The 17,863-nt window shown below is 37.0% G+C and overlaps 1 protein-coding gene across 3 annotated transcripts in view; it reads right to left on the reverse strand.

Moving 5' to 3' along the window:
- The window catches only part of LOC135200830 (protein CBFA2T2-like), a 306,696-nt gene extending 297,600 nt beyond the window's left edge, over nucleotides 1-9,096 (reverse strand). For 2 of the 3 annotated variants that reach the window (XM_064229514.1, XM_064229517.1), the window contains exon 1: nucleotides 8,391-9,096. The gene's annotated coding sequence lies outside the window, so the exon portion shown is untranslated. The remainder of the gene's footprint in view (nucleotides 1-8,390) is intronic. The other variant, XM_064229515.1, reaches the window with a different exon arrangement.
- Nucleotides 9,097-17,863: the final 8,767 nt, after the last annotated feature.

Consider the following 17,863-nt stretch of genomic DNA (forward strand, 5'->3'; position numbering starts at 1 on the left):
ATTGCTTTCTTTCGCTTTGATGCATTTCATATTATGCTGGTATAGAGGCACACGCCTAAACACACAAACACACGAATATAAACACAACAAACATTAATATAAATATATCTATATATATATATATTATATATATATAAGATATATATATATATATATACTATCTGTTCACTACGAAGTGCAATTTGACTCCCGGTATTTGCCTTGTGTGCAACATCACTTAAACCACTGACTCCCTAAAATAAGTATCAAGAAATCCCTCGATCCGAAGCTCCTAGTTATCATTTTGGGGTCGAACCCGGGAACGGAAGAAGCAATATAGACATATTCCTTAGAAAAACACATCGGTACTTTCGTAAACTTAGCACGTGAACTGGAGGTCTATACCTGCCATTCGATTAGATGTTAAATGGGCTTTCTCAGCTCTCTTCGGTCCTGGGCTCTTATTGACTGAACTCCTATTGCAAGGTCGTAGCTAAGAAAGATACCAAAGGGTGCCCTAGCAACCTCATCCCAAACTATTAGCTAAGAATATGAGTAGAAAGGTAGCCTAAACGCCTTCCGGTAACTATATATATATATATATATATATATATATATATATAATATATATATATATATATATAGATATATTATATATATATATATATATATATATATATATATAACATGTGTATATGCACGTTTCTGAAATCAATACAGTGAATGAATTCGGCAAGACAAGGAATAAAGAGGAAACTAAAATACCAGTAGTATTTCAAGGAGTTGTGTGTTTCAAAGTTAATAAACGTAGCTCCCTAAATAAAAGAATATATGAAAATAAAAAGTTATATGTACCTAAATATATATATATATAGATATATATATATATATATATATATAATTTACATAGGTAGATCGGTAGATCGATAGATAGGGAATGCAGGACACTCTAAACGAAATAATAGATGGTAGCGCAATACACATACATTATTCCAAAAAATACCCCTAAATATCGAATTCACTTTACCCTGGGAACATCTTCCACTCAAGATGAATTACATATAATAAATTCATCTACTACTACCCTAAGCAGAATTCGAACCGATAACATTTTAGTTTGATATAGAGATGGCAGTGACTTAACCATTCGGCCATCTCTCTTGATGGTCGAATGGATATGTCTCTGTTAACCCTACATAGCCCGAAAGGCATATAGGTTCGAATCCTCGTAAGAGAAATTGCATATATGTAATTCCCTCTGGATGCAATTTATCCCCAAGGTAAAGTGAAGCTGATATTAAGAGGCATTATGACTTAATGAGTGTAAAAAGTCTTATGTGAATAATGTTACAATCATACATACACACACAACAATATATATATATATATATATATATATATATATATATATATATATATATATATAAAATTGTACGTATATCTCAAGTATAAAAAGCCCATTAAAACACTGGTTTTAAGCATAGCACTATATTTCGTGGACTGCTTCCACCCTTATCAAGGAGTGGAAGTCAGTCCACGGAAGTATACTCTTTAGCTTTATACCAGAGTGTTTTAATGGGCCATTTACACTTGAGACGTATCCTGTTTTCATAGAGGAATTTTTTTACATGTGTATGTACACATTATATGTATATTATATATATAATATACCGGCTAATCAATATATATATATTATAATATAATATATGCATTGTTTGTGTAAAAAAAATAAAAAAAATACCCATATAAGCTAAGCAAAACAGCAAAGTTTTACTTCGAGTAGCATCCCTATTTAACCAAAAAATGTAACTGGCAGTACACACAGCACATATGAACAGTTATACTGGAAAAAAAAATCCCTAAATCACAGGCAATTAGGCGATATAAGGTTCATCAGGTTCCGATGATAGGGTCCAAAGACATGTGATCAATCACATACACAAATCAAAAGTTACATTATGAAGGCAATGTCTGCATGACCAGTGCTCTGGGGTAATACAAATCACACGTGACAAATCAAACAGGAATTAAAATACAGATATATCTGTACGTTTAATGACATATTTCTACTTCACAAAAGCCCGGTACTAGTTAAGGGATCATGAGCAAATTAACAAATGGGTATACTAGAAGAGTTTAATAAAATTTATATATTTTAATGAATAGTTACGGAGTAAAAATCCTTAAATTATAAGTATTCAGTTTAAAATTTTTTCACATGAAATGTTAATTCGTAATTTTCTCACATGAGATGAAGTCATCAGTATGGTATTCGCTCCTTTTCATGGCTTTTAATCGTTCAAAACATACGTTTAACATACGTAATGGATCGAAGACGCGCGTTTACGAAAGGTCCTTCCCGTTTTCCTTTTAATACATACGGCTGACTCATGTATTTATGTGCCCTATCTAAATCCCTCTTACTCCAGCGTTTTTACATATCCTGTAAAATGACAGTCGACACCCTGAAACGCAAAAGTCTTTAAGCATAAAAACCTAAATGCGCATGCGTTATATAGTACCAATACCTGCATAAAGAAAAAAAAAAAGAATTTAACCGCTCTTTCGTGAGGTCAGTACTGAAGCATTAAACTGTAGTTATTGAGATTTATATATATTATTATATTTAATAAGGCGCAAACAGCGAAACACACACTTCACTCTAAATTTTACCCTTTCCAAATGACAGACAAATAATTTCACTATTTCAGGTAATATAAACAATGATGACATTTTTAGAGCAAGGTACAAAATTCAATTTTCTAAAGCAGATGAGGACCCTTATTTAGTAGTCAGAACACACTTCTACTAATCCATACAATGACTCACAGAAAATTTAACCTCACGACCAGTTTCTGGGACTTATCTTTGGCACATGGCATAGTAATCACAGCCACAAGTCTTATGTAGAAGGCGTGGGCACCCGGCGAAGTAGGACGTCTCCAAGAGCAACTCTGCAGTCGCCTCGTCCCGGTAGCTTTACACTTCTGGACTGGTTAATAGAATTGAGTAAATTACATTTCAGGCTCCTGGACTACGTCTGGAATCAGGCAGAGGGCCTCTTAAGGGAATATAAGGTATGAATCATTACAGTTTCCTGACTTGCTTGAGGACCCTCTCTATACAGAGGCTGTTCACAGTCTGCGTGAACCTAGGAAAGGTGGATCATTGGGTGCTGTGAAGTAAATATAAAAAAAAACAAAAAAAGAAAACTTTGCGGGTAGTTGAGGCCGGGCACTTTGGTACTGGGATTTAACCCTGTCCTGGGGATGGCACTTTTTTAGCAAAACCCGTAGTAGGCTCCTTACTTAAAAACACCTCCCTGCAAATTGAAAGTTCTTCGTTCCAAGGACGTTCCTTGGTGATAACCTCATGTGTCTGTCCTCTAGCTATGCCCATCCAAATTTTCTTGCATACCCCCTGGGATAGAAACTCCTGAGAAGCTCTGGGATCATATAACCTCTTTGAACGATTTTAGAAAGGAGAGACGCCTAACGACTCAAGAGCCAATTATTCGCATACCACTTTCCAATCTGAAACGAGAATGGGCCAACAGGGAAGGTACTAAAGAAAGGGTCACTGCTGGCTGCTGATACCACCGACTTGTTTTAACAATTCTATGTCTCCCTAATTACCGAGTATGTTAATCTCACATGGGACAGAATTCAAATAAGCACAATAAAAAATAAAAACGGGAAATGAGAATGTCAAGAAATGTTTTTCACCACTACTGTCAACCGTAAAGTAAGAGTAACACACACACATATATATATGTGTGTATATAATATATATATTATATATATATATATATATATATATATTTATATATATATATATATACATTCAAAACAATGAAAAATCTTATTTTGAGATTACGAAAGAGAAAATCATATCCTGGATGTATGGAGTATACGTATGTACTGTGTAGTATTCATGACTTACTTTCAAAGTATGCTTCGCAAAGTGTAATAAATTAACTTTCAGTGACGATAAAATAATTTTCAAATCACTCCAACAGGAGAGAGAGAGAGAGAGAGAGAGAGAGAGAGAGAGAGAGAGAGAGAGAGAGAGAGAGAGAGAAATTACTTCGTCGTAAAAAGAAAATAAATGATACAGATAACCGTCTCAAGGGGAGGACGACTTACTCCTCGAGGAACTCCTTGAGGGAGAGGACACCAATTACGCGATCTATATCAATAAAGAACAAATCTTTGAATTCTTGATATTTCACTGCTGACAATTTAATATCCAAGTGCCTACCTCAACGTCAGATCTGATGAACTGTCAAGCAAATCTTAAAGTAAATAGAGAAAAGGGGATCAAGGATGCGTCAAATCTGAATCTTATATTATATACCCAAGTAAAATTAACATTGCGAAAACCGTATCATAATTCTTATTAAGTTGATAACGCACTATTGACAAAAATAAATATTTTTAAAAAATGATCTTAAAAAATCAAAATATTCTACTGAATTCAACAAACCAGATAACATTTTCTTAAAAATCAATAAGTTTGCTTGAACAAATACCAGTATGTACATACATACATACATATACACATATATATATATATATATAGATATATATATATACACACACACACACACAATATATATATATATATATATATATATATATATATATATATATATATATATATAATATATATAATATATATATATATATATATATATATATATATATATATATATATATATATATATATATATATTATATATATAGGCTCTTTACCAAACCTCATGGCGTGGGTAACACTGTCAGCTCATACAGTGAATAACAGCGTTTGATCCCCGGGCCCCGAGAACGACGAGGGAATCAGCTAGGCGTGTTCCCTGAAAATCCTTATGACTCTGCTGACCAAAGCAACGAAGTATTTACTTCGGTCCAGGGTACATCCTCCCGAGTCATTTATTTTACACGGATATAGATCGAGAGAAACGAGAATCAAGAGTATGACCAAAAATAAAGTTCCAGTTTTTTTTTTTTTTTTTATCTTGGTATTTTTCCATGGAATATATTCCTTTTGAATTCGAGTGGCTGGAATGAACAGGGACCGTACTGATTACAGAAACGATTATAGTTGTTGAGCAGCACGATGTCCTCAAGGCTTTTTTTTTTCTTAACTTTCCAATCTAAAGTCTGCGTGATTCTGTCAAGTCAAGATCCAGTTGTGATGAGTAGGCCTAGTCGGGGCAAACGTGTTTTTTACATTACTAGTACAGTGATCCCAATACACAGGCCTAATTCAACACGAATGTTTCGGAAAAGGATCATTCCATCATAGGCTGTATGAATGAATGAACCAAGAATTTTACATTATAAAACCAAGCGCTAATTAAAGCACTTTCAGTCAGTGAGAGCTTGAAACAGTGAAAAGAGGGAGATGGAGTAGTTAACAAGCTCAATAGATCCAGGAAATTCTGAAATACAACTCATATATGCAAATGCAACAGAAAAGGTTACATAGATTGGACAGCAAGATGTTAGACACGCAGCGGGAATAGATATAGAGAAAACGGCTAAAAAAAAAATGGGGCAGCAAACACTTCAGTAATGCCTCAGTGCACGGCGCATGCTCCACTGACTGCACAACATTCACCATTCATGAGTGACAAATTCTCGATGAACTTCACAACAGCTGCAAGGAGTCAGAATTCTTAACGAGGTGCCTGGGAGTATTTTCACCTCATGTACTACAATTCTAGCAGGGTACACACAGCTGTGCCTGCACTATTCTACAAGCCATTTTCCAGACCTCCAGATACAATCGTGAAGTTTTCTTGCCTTCTTAAGAGATAAAAAAAAAATAAACTTCTGAAGACCCTACGAGTCTAGCAGGGTACACACAGCTGTGCCTACACAATGCTACAAGCCATTTAACAGACCTCCAGATAAAATCATAGTTTTCGGATCACCTGAAGAAAAGCGACTCCAACACACGCTGGTGTCGCTTTTCTTCAGGTGGAAAATATTGGGGTCGCTTTTCTTAAGGTGAGAAATTAGCAGGGGTTACAGTAAGGCAGTGGCGGAATGGCGCTTCGCGCTTTATCCGCATATTTAAAGATTCTTGGCAAGCTCGGTATGTTCTGGCAAGAGGTAATGTTGCGCTGCGCGCGCTAGCCACAGGGGTTACAATAGGTTTGATTATTTTTGTACTGAAATTGCAAGACAATACACTTTTAATTAATATTGATTGTCTGTCTAAATTTGTGTTTTTAAACAAATGTTTAATAAAATAGTTTTTAATGAATATATATCTATTTTTTTCTCCTTTTTTCTATAATATTATGAGCTAAAGTGGGTCACCTGAAGATTGGAGACACCAACAAGCAGGGGTCGTTTATCTTCATGTGGAAAATACTGGGGTCGCTTTTCTTCAGGAGGAAAATATTGGGGTCGATTTTCTTCAGGAGAGGTATTGGGGGTCGCTAATCTTCAGGTGATCCAAGTTTTCTTGCCTAAAAAAATTAATAAATAAATAAAAGAAGTTCACTTCTGAAGACCCTGCAAGGACCAGGTTCAACCTATGCACAGAAGTATCCTTTACGTCGTTCACTGAAGTCCCCTCATGATAACTACTCTTTCAATCCCCGACCTCTGATGATTCTGTTTTCAAATAATTATTTCTAGAAGATGCCCAGTTCATTCGTTAATTCTGTCCTGCAGACAGGCACATCACAAAATTGAAAGAATCCCTTTTCCCATTTCATGGATATTTTAAGAAAGTTATCCTGCACAGCACCTGGGGTAGGTGGCATCACAAATTATGACAAGGGTCTCTTCTCTTATATAATAACATATTCTACTTGAAAGGACACACACACACACACACACACACACACATATATATATATAGCTTCTCCGATATCATGGAGAAGCTAGCTACCGTGAACATGGTAGATGCAAAGTTAATGTTAATGGAGTCATGTTAAATTAATTGTGCAGTAAATAGTGGGGTGCTACAAGGGAATGACATTTCACCAATGCTGTTTCCCCTTCTCGCAGATTTTATAAAGAAAGTAAGTCGAAGATCGATCACCTTGGTGTAACGATAGAAACTTGGTAGACTCGGAATGCGTAGGTGGTGCTTGCTTAATAGAATACAGAATATATCTAGAGAGATGAGAAATAAGGAGGAAAGTATGCACAATGATATCCAGAACAGGTTCTCTTGAACTAAAACTGAAACAAAAACAAAAACTATATCAAAATGGGCATGTTGAATATTTGGAAATCAATTAGACTGAAATCGTATATACGAAAATAGGATTATACTGAAGTCTTATAAGAGATTTTCCATTACATGAAATCCTCCCCATCCTAGTTCTCCCACAACAACAGTGTTTGAGTAAATTAATATATATGCCAATTAATATGCCCACTAATAGGGCAAATGTGTTACAATTAATGAACTGTTTCGCGCTGTTTGCTACGGTCCATGGGCAAGATCTTGAGCAGTCTCGCCTACCAATCACGACCATGATTTTTCCCGCCAATTGTTGTGCTGTTAGAACGCTAGTTGAATTACGTTATAACTATACCAATCTTCAAAGAAAACGGTACCCTGAAAGTTTATAATAGTTATAATTTAAAAAAAAAAAAGTACATGTCATGTAATTAGGCCACTGGTACCCGTACTAATATATATAATCAGTTACCAGTAGGTACCAACATTTTGAGGGCGATCCGGGTGTTCATTCTTCTCTCTCTCTCTCTCTCTCTCTCTCTCTCTCTCTCCTACCAAAAGGACCCCCAATGCCAAATGGCTTAATAGTGCATATTTTCGCAACATAAGCCCTGGGGGAATTTGATGGTAAACTTACCTCTTTTGACACAACCATCCAAACGGTCAGGTCATTTCAGGTGGTCAAGCGTGTTTGTTTGGTCTCATACGGCAGTAAAACATTGGCCAACTACCCACGGGTCACGAAAGACAAAGTACATTTGATCTAATCTGGATGCCAAAATTATTTACAAGGTAACTAAAAACACAGATAGGTTTAACGAAACCAGGGCACGATACTTTGGACATAACTGAACAAATCAAGACAACAAGGCTCACTGCCATCTAGGCCTAGTTCCCACCAAATTAATATAAATTCCGCATAAAATACCTTCCTACCATTAGTTACCCTGATCTAACGCACCATAAGGAGCCTTACCTAATTACAGAACCGCTGCGTCCTAACAATCATCCACCCCCTCCCCGCAACCATCCATTACGCACAGAATCATCACAGTACATTACGTATACCCAGGACCCACTGACTGATTATACCGATGAAGTATTAAAAAAACACTCTTCATCCATCACTTAATACTATAAGCCTACGACTAGGCCTTACAGAGGTGTACATAAGGATGTTACAAAAACAACACAACACTTACGGATCGAAACAACTTCACATCACTTCGGGGGACCGCTCTCTCAACTTGACATAAGTGTTGGAGTATGGTCAATGGACAGTAGTATTTTGGGCTTAAAAAGTCTTTGGTTCCCAATGAAGGATCACACGAAGGTCTACCAGTTAATTTCTTCCGTGTCACATTGAGTAATTAGCGTTTTAGGTAATTAATCTATGATTACCCTACGACCAGACTTAACTGTCTGTTGGATCAACTCTCTTACGGAAGAATACGAATTTTTTCAAATAATCCAATACTGAAAATTGATTCACCTAGTTTTTTGACAGTCTGGCCCTTCAACCTTAATTGAATAATCACATCTTATCACATATAACTGTTATTGTGATCTTTTTGGCCGCTTAATACATATGGCAACTTAAGCGTACAAGGGATTTGATATCGCCAAAATGCAGTTAATGAATGTACATTTCCTTATATAGGCTAATACACAACACTTACCGAAGATAGGCCTATGTCAATCGTAATTCAGTTTCTCATATGCATTACTTATAATTCAAGCATTCACGTTTTTAACATAAACACCAGTCATTTGATACGAACGGACATTCTGACTGGCCTCATAAAAAAACAATCGTAGTAGCAACAGTGTGAAACAGCCAAAAAAACAGGGCCCCACTGATAAACCACCAAATGTCGCCCGGCGTAACGTTCACGTCACAGCAGTCAGTTACCCACTGAGTCGCTCCGAAACGTCTGGGCCGCGATGAGTCTCGAGTCCGCGACTCGCTGCCGAGTTGCCATGACCACATTAATTGTTTCCGTTACACAATACGTTAGTATTATTCCGAATTACTGTCACAATTCCAGTTCTTTTCATTTCACTGGAAAGTATGAGTTTCGTTAACCTTCATAAGAATCAGACACGTTCCTAGCCTACCTACGTATATGACAGGTCTTAAAAAAATGGGGGGAGGGGGGCGGGCGGGGGTCGCAATATAATTAGCCATCCTTCATCTTAATTTGTGCCGGCATAAGAGAGAGTAGTCGCACCAAGAAAATAGAAAAGATTCACTGGCAGAAGGGTTAATTTTCATAACAGATTGAAATGTATGGAGGGGGAACAAAATCATAAACAATAATCTACGAGCGACAGTATAGATTTTGGAAACGGGGCGAAGAAGGGAAAGCTTTCGGAAAGAAGAATATAAAAAATATATATATGCTTTATCAATAAACGTACGACTTCATTCTCTATGAACCTTGGAATGACTCCCCGGACCGATTTTGTTTGAAAGTAAAATAAAAAAAATAGACAAAAAATACAAAATTGGTTATAGCTTACCAATATATTTAGGTCTCAGAACTCTACGCCATTAACCGAACCCCTTTTGTTTTACAGAAAATCGATATATTGTATTACTCGGCTGATGCATTGAGTCTATCCGCATACAAATATTGAGAGAGGAAGGGAGTTTAGTTTTTTGTCAAGAAAGAAAATAAAAACTGGAGAGCAGTTCCAAAAAAGGGCAAAGTAAAATTCAAATAGATTCGTATGGGTCACCATGTGGCTACTACTGTCAACCCTTGGTAGCCTAGTAGGTTAAAGTTATTGCTAAATATTATTTTTTTTACTTGGTTGTTAGTGAAGATGGTGTTTTTTAATCATCTAAACGCCACAAGATTTACAATAATTGCTACACAGAATGCATCAGGTATCTAGAGAGGTGGGACTCAGTTTTATTAAAAATAAATTAATGATGACGGAGTATGTGCTAATGGAAGAAATGACGTTAGATGGAGAGAGGGTTAACGAAATTGAAACTTAAAAAAAAAAAAAAAAAAAAAAACTGCAATGATAACCAGTAAGGGGTCTCTCGACTTGGCGTTCAGTGAAAAACTAAATAAGGCAAACCAAATCATGGACAGGCTGAATAAGATTTAGAGGCCAATTAGACTGATATTGCATAAGAAAGTAAGACTAAAAGCCCCCATACACTGAACGATTGTCTGAACGACTGTCTGTATCGTTCGCAAAAACACTGTGTATGGGCTTGTCTGAATGCAAAAGTGGGCGGAGCTTCGTATCTGAACGATTTCAGCGGGAATCTGTCACGACCAGGTTGCTGGCTTGCGACTTAAGTCTGTCATACGCAGATGTTCAATGTATGAGTTTGTCTGCCGATATAACGCTATCGCGCACGTCTCTTCCAGCGGTGATGCCGTGTCTTCTCGAGACAAAATCTTTGTTCAGACTGAAATCGGTGCGGAGATCGTTCATACTGTGTGAGGGTCGATGACGACAATCGTTCAGACAGTCGTTCAGTGTATGGGAGCCTTAAGTCTAGTACCGCTGTATTGCATATACGCGGTTATAAATCGCGGTAAATCGCGGTAAGACGAAGAAACTATATCGAAAGGATTTGATTGATCTGAGAATAAAGTTTTAAGAATATTAGCAGTCACATTGCTGAGCAGATTCATAAATGATACCACAGGGTAAAGTAGAAAAATTCCACGTGTAGAGGAGCTATAGCGTTGAAAAGGAAAAGTGTCCAATAACCCTTGGGAGTATAGTACTATACGAGTAGTGGTAGCAGAGACTCTTGACAGCAGAGTTGGAAGGAAAAGACTCGCTTGGATGAGAACTATGTGATGGTAGACTTGGGATGAGTGGAGATAGGCGGAAGATAAGGCACAGGAAAAATGTAAGTGGAGGAAATTCTCAAGGGCCCTTTGTATTACGTGGAGTTGGAGGTGCTGATGATGCCTCTTCTTATATAAATCGTCTCGATGAAGATAGCATAACCCTTCCTATCACTTGAATCGCTTTGTCTGTTAGATGTAGAATAATGTACTGGTTCAAGCTAAAAGTTTTTTGTTGTAAGTAGAGCATTCCATCCTGCCTTGTGTTAATTTACTCTCGTCGTTTTTTAACATTCGCTTAATATGATTTCCATTTATTCATATAATCTTCTAAAAATTTAGGAGCACAGCATTTCGTAATCACTGTAGATGTGATTTCCCGCTACTATTTTTAAAATACATACTTGCTGTATGGATAAAATATACATCGCCTCCATCTCCTAGCAACGCAAAGGACCTCCTCGAAATTCCGCCAAAGTTTCCAGCTCTCGGGTTAATGATGGCAAGTGTCACCGATCAAGTCCCACTTAATGAGAGAGAGAGCGAGAGAGAGGAAGGAGAGAGAGAGACGAGAGAGAGAGAGGAGAGAGAGAGAGAGAGAGAGAGAGAGAGAGTCTTGAAAGAAAAATCCAGAATAACCCTCCAAAAAATCTCTCGCTCTACCCTGAAAAGAAAGCTTACTTTGAATCTCGACCGACAATCGCCTCTCCGCACCCACTCAGCCGGTTGGTCACATGATAAACAAACCCTTTAATTAAACTTCGAGGGGAATAGAAGAGTCGGAGTTGAGCTATTTTGCAGCTTTTATCTATCGGTATATTGTTTTGCATTATCTAAACAACGCCATTCAATTCGATTCGATAGCAAATGACAGAATCCGATAAAGAATACTATCTTAGAGATCCACACGACTGCCGGCTGCATGTCGATCATAGATATATAACTTCATTTAAATTTCTTTGATTATTTAAAAACCCATTCTACATGCTTACTACATACTGTCCCTTAAATGAAGGAAATTGTAGGTCACATAAGAAGGACATATAAAAATAAAATCACACCAAACAAGCGGAAGCGATAAATCATACTAATAAGACTGTCCATCCGCAAAGTCAAGAGTGGCCGTGACGGATTCGTCATTCGACAAAGAACGTCTGTGTTTGTGAAGGATTCGGTGGAAAAATTATAGTAAAAATTTATCTGCGCGTTTTAGTTCCTTACAAAATTAGTTCTTAAAAATTTATGAAACACACACTCAAACACTTGTTGGTAGGGCGGATAACCACTAAGTCCAATAAGCATATTTCTTCTCACTTCTATAGTGAACACACACACACAACACACACACGTGATGATATAATATATATATATATAATATATATTATATATAAATATATATATATATATATATATATATATATGTAATGTATGTATGTATGTATAATATATATATATATATATATATTATATATATTATATATCTATATATATATATATCTATCGAGCTTTACTCAAACACTTGTTGCGTAGCGTAACCACTAAGTCCAATAAGCATATTTCTGGCTCACTTCGTATAGGTGAACACATACACACACGTGTGTATATATAGATAGTAGATAGATATATATATTCTCCCCCGATCGATCGATTGAAACCAACGTTATATAAATAGTCGCATCCACGAGGAAGAGGAGAACGCGCGTTCGCCAAACACCTTCTACTCTCAGTTCCAGATAGGTCACGTTCGTTGTGAAAATATGAGAGAGAGAGAGAGAGAGAGAGAGAGAGAGAGAGAGAGAGAGAGAGAGAGAGAGAAGTTTATCCTTAGCTGTGTGACGTTCTGAGACACACCTTAAACTGAAAGTGAAGCAAATGAAATAAGGTTTTTTTTTTTTTCTAAAAGATCGTAAGGGTTCGGCATGCATGAAGATACTGAAAAAAAGAAAAAAGAAAAACTATAAGAAACGCCGGAGGCATTTGGTTCAAGTTGCTGACAGATTTATCATAAGACTAAAACATTTGTTTTCTTTTGGTCTCCCATAACAAAAATCATCAAGAAGAACTTGTAAGTCTTACGTTTCGCCTTCACTGTCAAACTCGTCCGAATTATCTGATACCAGAAACCTGTTGTTTTGACGCAGGCGTGTGAGAAGAAGCACAAGAAAATTGTTTGGTTTGGCGCGGCGTGTGTTGATGAAGCCTTGTTTAAAGGATGGCGTGTGCTGTTCGTCGAACAGATGGGCGCTTCTTCTCAAGTTTTCTTTTCATCTTTTTGTTTTTCTCGTTTGACAATACATGGACATATTTTGGTGGATATAAGATGAAGGTGGCGATAATTATGATACACAAGAGCCCGAGATGAATACTATACATAGTAGCGTAGAATTTTATTTTCTTATTGCTGTGTAGGGATCTTTATTTATGAAAATATCCCAACAGAAATTTCAAACCAAAGAATAGGCAAGGAGGAAGCGGGGAGATTTCCAAAGATAGGGGGAAAATACAAGCGACAATAAATTAGCACTAAAAGGAAAGAGAGAATGAGAAAGTCTTAGACGGGGGTAGGAGGGGGGAATAAATAAGCACTAAAAGGAAAGAGAGAATGAGAAAGTCTTAGGAAGGGTAGGAGGGGGGGATGGGGGGGGGAGGGGGCAGGGAGCTAGCGGGCAAAGCAGAGCTGGCTGAGCAGAGCAGCTGTGTCAACGTAGCTATAGCAAGTTTGTCTAACACGTCAGCTGATCAAACAAGTAAATGAGATAGCCGTGTGTGAATAAGACGCAACACAGGGATGCCACACCTCTTCAACGTCAACAACCATAACACCGCTTTATTGCTGGGCGCCAAAACCGCCAACATCACTCATCCTGCGGTCTTTAGTGTTTAGACCGAAACGGCTATCCAAGTCCTACCAAATTACGCGTTTCTTTTCAAATTCTCAGCCCTAGAATTCCGGCGGTTTGTTGCACGATTAACTGACCTTTTTTTCAACATTATTTCTTACAGTGTACGGTCAGTTATTCCAAAAAGCAACTGATAGAAACAAAAGCAAAGCAATTAGTTTTAGATTAGCCGGAATATTTCGCAGGCACGGGCTCTTCTTCTTATAGCAGCCCGTCAAGAGTTAATAGACACCTTGGTGGATGTTTATGTACGTGTATCCTACCTATACTAATACTTTTATAGGCAATATTTAATGTCTTTTTATCTACCTTGGAATACCCCTTGAAATCGTGAACAAATTGTGGGTACATCTTTCAAACACCATTCATACCGATGGTCATAATTTAATTCCAAGGGGTGTTTACATTCAGGACTGCTTTGTATATGTTGTATCCCCTCCAAAAGTTGCAGACTGAATTTTTGCTGTTCAGATCTGTTACATGTACAGCATCCTGCGCATTCAGCTAAGGTAGCAGCGACTGAAGTCGACAATGATTCCCTGGTCTTTAATTTTCAAGCCAGAGATGGTGTTGGGAGGTAGGTAAGCAAAGGTGACATTTGGGCGAAAATCAACAAGGTTTCGAAGGTTACCAGTAGCGATTCTAAAATAAAAATATATTTATAGGATGCTCCTGTCCTTACAACATTTCTGCACTGCTGAGACAAAGCAGCTGAAGAAAAAATTCTCAAAAATAATACACGTCAACCCAAGTACAGCCATAGACTGAGAGAGGCCTTAGAAATGTTCTTCAGCACATGAGTTCTCCACTATGTATTAGCCGTGGCTTCAACTGAAAAGAACCTGCATAATTGCCCCAAGCATAAGCATCAAATGGTTTCGCAGCCTTAAAGGTTTTGATTCCTGTACAATATACCCTATACGGCCTCTGAATGTCTCATCAGGAACGTTTAGCTCTGCAATTTCAAAGATAAGGGGTTCTACCGTTTTCCTTTATAAAATGTAATCTAAGTAATGAAGCCCCATAGGAAAAAGCCAGATATTTGTATAAAATGGGCATAGATAAAGGACTTTGGCAGATCACAGCCTGTTAAAACATTATGATGAACAGATTATTTGCTGTAGCTCTTGCTGACCCATGCCAAGATGCTGTATCAATTCATTTCAGCTGGCACTTTGGATTATACATTTTTAATGAGATTTGGTTTCCAAATTTCTTAAATTAAATAAGTCAACAAAACTTTTTGTTACTTATAATATAACATTTAAATACTTGTCCCCCTCCGTAACGACATTTGGGTAAAAAACTAAACTAAAGTTCACCAAATAGCTTACTAAATGCTGCATCATTTGGTTTAATTCCACTTCCTCTGATGAAAGATGTAACTTGACTCACTTTGTCATTAACAAATTAAATGGCACTTTTAGAAGACTAATATCCTGAACTCATCCACTAATAGAGAAGATTTCTGACCCTTTGCCATAGTAATCTATAACAGAACTATGTACTTTAATACATATTTTCTTTTTCATCCAGATAACTGGAGGCGTGGCTTTTCACCCCACGCATCATTGCTAATATCATGCAGCGAGTTTAACATAGATCAACAATAGCACGCAAGCCTAGTGGAGTGAAATATAAGTTTTATCTCAAGTGTATATTTTATTCTGAACTTAAAAACGTCAGTTATCTTTCTCATTAATTTGCCCAAAATATTTCCTTAGTTCCTTTGAAAGAATGTTTCCTCTTAAAAAATTTCTACTTAAAAAACAACTAATAATCAGTCAAGAACACATTCCTTTATGACTTCTGAGGATAAACTAATCCCAATGCTTTAATGTCTTTATAAAATTTTAATATTCTTGCATGACTAGCCTTCCACAAAGTTAGGGAGAAAAGTTCTACCTCTTCAAACAAAAACGTGATGGAGCCAATACTGGATAGCAAGTCAAATTAATGTCACTCCTTTACTACTTGCACACTGTAGACTGAACTCATCTCCAATTTTTAATATCCTTTGTCCTCATTTCAGTATTTCACAGCCATTTAAAGGCAGTTACGGTCAATAACAAAGTAAATACGTATGTACTGGACTTTTAGCATTCAACTGACATCAATGAACCAAACATTCCCTGTAGAGCAACATAAAAGACACTTCTAGTCTCACTGCTGTAACTGCAAAATTTCTCCACCAGAGGTAATCTCTCTTCCCAATTCATCTAGAATTCTTTTCATTTGTCATTACGATTCCAGAAACTAGGAATAGAATGATGGAAGGTAGATACTTCCAAAAGCACATGAAGCTAGAATGAAAAAACATCCTAAGCACCTGTGACATAAAATGTCTCATCCATCTCCAGTGTAATAGTTCTCATCCAAGTAGAACTGGGTCTTCTCTCATGGATTTTGTAACTTTTAATGGGTGGGTCAGAAACAAGTAAGAAAATTTATATGACCAGCAACAGACACACATGTCACAAGAAGTTCAGAACAGGAAAAGTGAGGAGTATTTTTACTGCTAATTATATCTCTCATTCTCTTTGATAGCTAAATGATTAAGATCAAACTACATTACCACCCCAAACCCCATACTGATGAATTGCAAATACCATCTCTCACAGGAAGTTATATGAGTATGTTAGTACGAGGGGGGACCCAAAAGTAACCGGAATTGTCTCATAGAATTCTATTCAGTTATTGTTACATGTTTACAGTCTTATCACCTTCAAAGTATTCTCCATTTGAAGCAATGCACTTATCCAGACGTGTTTTCCACTGTTGAAAGCAATTCTGGAACTCTTGTGAAGTTATGGCTTTTAATGACCGTCGTTTTCCTCTGAACCTCTTCAATGTCTGCAAAACGTTTTCCTTTAGGGCTTTCTTCATTGGGGGAACAAAAAGAAGTCACAGGGAGCAAAATCGGGTGAATAGGGAGGGTGGGTAAGTGGGGTCATGCCATTCTTGGTCAGAAACTGTCACATACTCAAGGCGGTGTGCGTTTGCGAGATTCCGTGAGACGGAAACACCCCGACCTGTGGCAAAGTGGAGGGTGGTGGCTTCATCACGACAATGCACCAGCACACACCGCCTTGAGTGTGAGACAGTTTCTGACCAAGAATGGCATGACCCCACTTACCCACCTTCCCTATTCACCCGATCTTGCTCCCTGTGACTTCTTTTTGTTCCCCCGAATGAAGAAAGCCCTCAAATGAAAACGTTTTGCAGACGTTGAAGAGGTTCAGAAGAAAACGACGGAGTCATTAAAAGCCATAACTTCACAAGAGTTCCAGAATTGCTTTCAACAGTGGAAAACACGTCTGGATAAGTGCATTGCTTCAAATGGAGAATACTTTGAAGGTGATAAGACTGTAAACATGTAACAATAACTAAATAAAATTCTATGACACAATTCCGGTTACTTTTGGGTCCCCCTCGTATACTTACTGACTATTGTATGATGCTAACCATACATTGTTTACCATAACTCTGTAATCTTTTTCAGAAAATTCAAGTATATCATAAATAATGCTCACAACATTTCTTGCTTATCCTTCAGGCCAAATATTATTCCTCATACTTGTAGTATCTGTAGCAAATACACCAGAAAATTATTTTTACCAACTATTCATCCTACTTACAATATCTGTATGAAATAAATCAGAAAATTAATTTTCCCAATACAAGTTAATGATTTTATTTACATTTTCTTAAAAGATATTACATACAAAAGACCATGTAAAATTATGAAAAATGTAAATTAGGAATTACTAGTTCTTTAAAGTTCACTGGAGTAATAAAGGAAATACTGCAGAGAGAGAGAGAGAGAGAGAGAGAGAGAGAGAGGAGAGGAGAGAGGATAGAGAGAGAGAGAGAGAGAGAGACTTACTTACACCGTTATTAAAAAATCTTAGGACCCATAAAGGTATGAAATTATGATTTTAGTGGTCGATA

The sequence above is a fragment of the Macrobrachium nipponense genome, chromosome 27 (genome assembly GCF_015104395.2).
Source record: "Macrobrachium nipponense isolate FS-2020 chromosome 27, ASM1510439v2, whole genome shotgun sequence".
Taxonomy (NCBI): Eukaryota; Metazoa; Arthropoda; class Malacostraca; order Decapoda; family Palaemonidae; genus Macrobrachium; species Macrobrachium nipponense.